We start from the raw sequence: 6,754 nt of genomic DNA, 5'->3' as shown, positions 1-6,754 counted from the left end.
TATTAAGTTTGTGTCTTCATGGATATTAAACCTCCTAAAATAATATTTGATTTCTCTCTATATGACATAGTCAAGGGAGTAATAAATTTGAGAATCTGAATTGTCCAGATTATTGCCTGACCTTTCTGAATTTAATAGAATACAGTCAGATACATTTTTAGAACTTTATCTCTAATGCAATTAAACGTAGTGATTTGAAACCTCCAAATAATGAGCATCTACTATACTTTGTGCTTTATATTAATTATCTGATATAATCCTCACTATGTCTCTATGAGATAAGGTTTATTCCTATTATAATTCTTATTCTACAAATGAGGAATCTGAGAGTTGAATTTGTTCACAGTCACTATGCTAGTAAGTGGATGGTTTGGGATTTAAATTCTGATCTGTCCTACTTCAAAGTATTTTAAAACATATGTTGTGACACATTGCTGCTGGGATACTGATCAACCATTTTTTTAAAAAATTTTAAAAAATTACAGTAGAACAAGGCAGAGTAGAAAATATTAGACAGCAAGGCAGATAGCAACAGTTCATGAAACTTTTCTTTCAGATGTGTATGTATGTATGTGTGCAGCATGTGTATAATGAACTAAAATAAAAATGCATTTCTTGCTGTAACACAGTAAAAAAGAAGTTTAAAAAATACTGCTGTCTACATTCTCAAATCAAAATAATCTGTGGCAATTATAATATGCAAAAAAAGAATCCCCCTAAAATAAAGTACCATAACTGGAAGATTTGATGGGTAACTTCCTCAGCTTTAGAGGCTGTGTGGGCTGTTTTTCATTTTCTCCTTTACTAGATGTATCAGCATCTATGTCTCAGATGACTCTCTGGATTCTGCAGTTCAGAGCTTGACCAACTATTGCGTGGCACTTAAGTGTACACAAGATCTCATTTGATGCCATGTAACACTGTGAGTTAGAGCTTATACAAATATTACAGGGAATATAGAACTTAAATATCTTTCCCAAAGTCACCCAACTAGTACAAGACAGAAATAGGAATCAACTATATAGGCCCTGGGATGTCACGTCCCTTTCTCCTCACACTTCCTTTAGAAGGCATGTGGCAGATGTTCCTCGCACACATGTTTTTCGGGCCCAGGGCAGAAAACAGGATGCTTAGGAAGTGTGAGTCTTTAGTGCATCAGTAGTTCTGATAAGGTGCTGTGGCTGTTTACACCAGTAATAAATACATGTCCTTCTTGATCTGACAACGCCAACAAAGTAAATCTGTGCAATCCATTTAATTTAAAAGCATTAAGTAACAGAATTCTGGAGTCTTGAAATTACCAGTGTTTCAGAGAATGAAGAATTCTTCCATGATTCTGACCCTAGTGGGAGTAGAAAGGGGGGAATGAAATTAGATTTATTGTAAATAAGATACTAACTGACAGATAAGGAAAATTAATTCAGCAGCAATATATGATAATGAGGAGCTTTAATAGCTTATAGTTCTTTACAAATATTCTCTCCTTCTGAGCTATATGAAACATGATTTGTAAATGTAAGAATAATTTGATTTGGATGTTTATTTAATTGACTCATCCAAATCCACACATAAGGACATCAATTGTATTGTAACTATATGTCTGTTTACTAATCTAAAGCAATTTGTTGAGTAGAGGCCATGTGAAAGACAGTACACAGAGCATCTCTAGAAACATTGTGATGCATAGTTTTTTGTTTGTTTGTTTTAAGATTTTATTTATTTACTTGACAGAGAGGGGAGAGAGCACAAGCAGGGAGAGCGGCAGGCAGAGGGAGAGGGAGAAGTAAGCTCCCCGCTGAGCAGGGAGCCCGACGGGGTGGGGCAGGATTCTAGCACCCTGGGATCATGACCCTAGCAAAAGGCAGAGCTTAACCGACTGAGCCACCCAGGCGCCCCTGTGATGCATAGTTTAATGCTAAGTATGTAACATGCACATATGTAAAAATAATCCAAATGTATATTTATATAGAATGTATCTGTTTAACTGGCTAAAATATAATTAGATATACAAACAAGAAATAAATGTGAAAAAATACCATAGCCAGCATGTTTAGGAAAATACAAGTGAGGTAAGCATGAAATAATGTATTTAGCTATAACTCACAAATTCTCAAGTGCTTTTGAGATGGCTTTTCTGAGAGTACCAATATAGCATTTAGCTACTACCAGCTTCATTTCTATTTCTAGGAGCTAGTAACCAGGAGATGGAACGCTATAGGGTTAGTGTTGGCAAAAGACCAGGTGTTTCAGATGTCTGTACTCACTGGCAGGGCATGAGTTTTATGAGGATAAAGAGCTGGGAAATTAGCTTCTTCTCTGAGAAAACACCAAATGGCGGATGACGCCAGTGCTTCAGGAGGGCCTGGAGGGCCCAGGGGCCCTGGAATGGGAGGCTGCCAAGGCTTCAGTGGAGGATTAGGCAGCGGCATCCCAGACCTCGTCCTGGCCATGGTCGGGGGCGGGGCTCTCAGAAGCAAGGCCAAGGACAAGGAGTGGATCCCAGTCACCAAGCTGGGCTGCCTGGTCAAGGGCATGAAGATCAAGTCCCTGGGAGGAGATCTATCTCTTCTCCCTGAACATCAAGGACTCTGAGATCACTGACATTTTCCTGGGGGCCATCCCTCAAGGATGAGGTTTTGAAGGTTATGCCTGTGTAAAAGCAAACCTGTGCTGGCCAGCGGACCAGGTTCAAGGCATTTGTTGTCAGGCGAGATTACAATCAACACACTGGTCTGGGTGTTAAGTGCTCCAAGGAGGTAGCCACTGCCATCTGTGGGGCCAGCAGTCTAGCCTACATTTCCATCATCCCTGTGCCTCGAGGCTACTGGGGGAACAAGATCAGCAAGCCCCGCACCATCCCATGCAAGGTGACTGGCCGCTGTGGCTCTGTGCTGGTGCGCCTCACCCCTGCCCCCAGAGGCACTGCCCAAGAAGCTACTGATGACGGCTGGTATTGACACCTGCCACACCTCAGGCCGGGCCTGCGCTGCCACCCTAGGCAACTTCACCCAGGCCACTTTTGATGCCATTTCCAGGGCCTATGGCTATCTCACCTATGACCTCTGGAAAGAGACTGTGTTCACCAAGTTTCCGTATTAGGAATTCACTGACCAGCCTGTAAAGACTCACACCAGAATCTCCATGCAGAGAACCCAGGCTCCAGATGTGGCCACCACATAGTTTTATACAAGAAAAATAAAGTGAATTAAAGCCTGTTTAAAAAAAAAGAGTTGGAAAATTATGACTCTGTGTTATATACAAAGTCATGTCATAGTTGCAATCATTTATCTATCACCAAGCATCACATAATGCTGCTGTAATATAAGAGAAGATGACCGGATTTAGAGTCAGAAGACTACATTGAAATAAAAGGCTAAAATTTATGAGCTGAGTAACCTTGAAAATTAATTAGGCTTCAGTTTCTTCCACTGAAAATTGTAGATGGTAATTCTTTTTTACAGGAAGTTGTAATGGTAATTTGAGGTTGAATCATATAAAATTGCTGATATTTGATCATTTTTATCTACAAAAATGATCATTTCATTTGGATCAGCCTAATAGTAAGAGCTACACATTTATTCAATCTTCTGTCTTATAGGCACTTTGCTATGTTCCACATGTTGTACTGGATTACAATGATAGCTTCCATTTTTTACCCCTCCCTGTATTTGTGCCCTTTGCAATAATACATTTTCAGTGTCTTCCTGTCACTAGTGGGCTGACCCACCCTGTCCCTTGGTTCTGGGCTCAACAATTTGACTCATTTTTGTCAGTGGAACGTTAGCATGGGTGAGGGAGTGCAGACATTTGAAGTGAACTTTAGCAATGGGGCTTGCCTTCTTTTGCCCCAGGAATAGGTCCAGGATAAACTGATAGAGAATAAGGCACATCTAGATGGAGTTAAGGACATCCAGTCATTCCAGCCTAGGCCATCCTAGGTCAACTGACATCCAGCCAACCCCTAGACCTGTTCCAGAGACCAGGTATTATTAGTATAGCCAACCTCTAGCCAACCTCCAGCTATAAACTTTTAGTTGTATACCCTAGATGATTTATATCAGTACACATATTATTGTGGCAGTAACTAACAGATATAAATGATTCTCTCATTTCATGCACACAACAAATCTACAGGCACTATTATCATCCTCACTGGACAGAAGAAAACACTGTGACCCAGAGAAAAGTTCAGTGAACTGCCCTAGGTCATATCAACAGACAGTAAATGGCAGAGGAAAGGTTTTGAAATTAGGGAGCCTGGCTTCAGAGGCCATATTCTAAGCAGTATACTGAATGGCTTTGTTCTTGTGAAGATGAAATGAGATTATTTTTTTTGAAAGTGCTTTGTCAATGTTAAAGCACACTAAAAATATAAGTCATTATTATGAAGCTGCAACTCCTTTTCAAAGATGCTGTAAAATTCCAACTAAGTTTTTTCTTTGTCTCATAAAAAAAGAAACCCCAGGCAAGCACTAGATGATTTAAAATGCACTGTTCTTTGATATGCCAGTTACATAGGGAAAACTGATAAATGGTGAAATTTAGCATGCCACCTTCCTTCCGAATCGGTGATAGACCGCTGCTATTTGCTCGGCAACTACCAAGTAAACAGAAAAATAAAGCCATGGTTTTCTTGGCAAGTGTCATTAAAAATAGATTAAGTTTACAGTAAGTGTAATCTGTAGCATAGATCATACAGACAAAAAACCTGAAGGGGAAATGAAGGCATTAATAAGATATTTCTTAATTTTATGAAGCGTTACACACATCAGACCACTGAACCAAAATAACCTAGGGAAATAGCAATGAAACAGGCGTTTATTCCTCAGCTTCGAGGAGGCATGCAAATACAAATGGTGCAAAACAAGAAGCTGATTATGCCTAGAAATTGGAATAAACATAAAAAAGAAAAGTCTGGAGATGCTAATAGGCATTAACTTTATGAGGTGTGACTTTATTTACATGGAATATTCTCTATGGGCATGAATTTTTTAAATTCCATTCGATTTTTCATTTTTATATATATTGAACATCCCCCTCCCCCAAATTTATTATATTCTTCACAAAAAAATAAAACTAGAATGCTACACTGGGTGAAATGAATGATGGGGAGAACTGAAGAAAAATGACTGTGGAAGGGTGCACCTAAGCTAAGACAAGGCATGACTGGAAGAGGTACTTCTTGATTTGGGAGGCTTTTGTTTGCAGGAGTCCTTTTCTTATAAAACACAGAACTGACACTTTTAAAAAGAGAGAAAGAAAAAAATGAACTTAGAAGAAAAACAAAAAGGAACCTTAAAAAAAAGATTAAACAGAACAGGAAAAGAGAGTTCTCTGAAAAGCATAACTAAGCCTTAAATGATTTATACAAAATCTGTTGTTTCATCAAAGTCTCCAAAAAATCCAAGCCTTGATTTCACTGTTTCTGTTTTAATCATTTGTTTCTCCTCCGATAATTGTCGCCTAATTGTCTCTGTCCTCTGAAATAGGAAAGAGGGAGAAGGCTCAGCAGAGCTTCGCTCTTGAGTGTCTTTCTCTAGTATTCAGCTTTGAAAACAAACTATTCAGTCATTCCTTCATTCAACTTTTTTATTAACTAACAAACATCTACTGAGAGAAATGGTAACTTCTCATTAGGGGCTAGGCATATACAAGCTCTGCTATGAGAAAACTGACCCTGCTTAGTGCAGATTTGGAGAGCACTTTTTTCCTGACCACGACACCTTCGTAACCTTCCACCATCTTTTTCATGTGAAATTCTGTGACACTTAGTCTCCTCATACTGTAGTTGATCAGAGGAGGTAGCTTTGTATTGTTCTTGCTAAATTTTACCTTATTGTCATTGTTTCGTTGTCTGAGCCTGGCGATAGTTTTCAATCCTCACAGTTTAATCCTACAATGCTATATGCAAATTTTTATGTATTCTTAAAAGGCATTGAAAAAATTTTCCACAGGCCAAATGACTAAAAACAAAGAAACAAACAAAAAACCCTGAAAAAATTGTCACTCTATTGCATGGCTGCTGGGCATACAAATTGATACTACTGCTTTGGAAAACTGCTTGGAAATACTTATTAAGTTGAACATGTGAATTCCCCCAAGAACCCATCAATTATATTCCAAATTATAAATACACAACAGAAGTGTGTGTACAGCTTATCAAGGGATCTGTATAAGAATAATCATACCATCAATATCTGTAATAGTCCAGCCACAGTAGAATGGATAAATAAATTGTGGCATCTTCATATAATGGAATACTATAGAGCAGTGAGATGGACAAACTACAGCTACACACAACAATATGAGTAAATCTCAAGGACATAATGTTGAACAAACTAAGACAGAAACAAAACAATTACCGAATGTGTCCATTTTCCTGGGTTCAGAAACCAGACTACAGAAAACTGTAATGTATAAAGATGAGTAGCTACATGGGGAAGTGCTTTTTTTTTGAAAAAGGAAACAAGGAAATGATTAGAGTGGGGGAAATGGGAGGACAGTGATGAGAGAAGCATGACAATTTCAGTTTTTTGATCTTGGTTATGGTTATATGGATGTTCATTCCGTGATAAATTACTGAGCTCTACATATGCATTTGTACACTTTCATTTGTGTTTTATTTCACAATAAAAAAGATTTAAAACCAAACAAACAATATGAATTAGAACATCATGTATGGAAGCACCCCTACATAATTATCTTCTGGGTTATCTAAATTCCGTTAGCCTAAGCTGCCATTAAGCATCACGCT

The 6,754-nt window shown here is 38.4% G+C and overlaps 1 pseudogene; it reads left to right on the top strand.

Annotated features, from left to right (window-relative positions):
* The first annotated feature begins 2,331 nt into the window (after positions 1-2,331).
* LOC123786676 (small ribosomal subunit protein uS5 pseudogene) lies at positions 2,332-3,180 on the top strand (annotated as a pseudogene).
* The last annotated feature ends 3,574 nt before the right edge of the window (positions 3,181-6,754 follow it).

This window comes from Ursus americanus, chromosome X, assembly GCF_024610735.1.
Source record: "Ursus americanus isolate L20-20 chromosome X, mUrsAme1.1.p, whole genome shotgun sequence".
Classification (NCBI taxonomy): Eukaryota; Metazoa; Chordata; class Mammalia; order Carnivora; family Ursidae; genus Ursus; species Ursus americanus.
The sequence above is the reverse complement of the archived record's forward strand: the minus strand, read 5'-3'. Positions and strand labels throughout refer to the sequence as shown.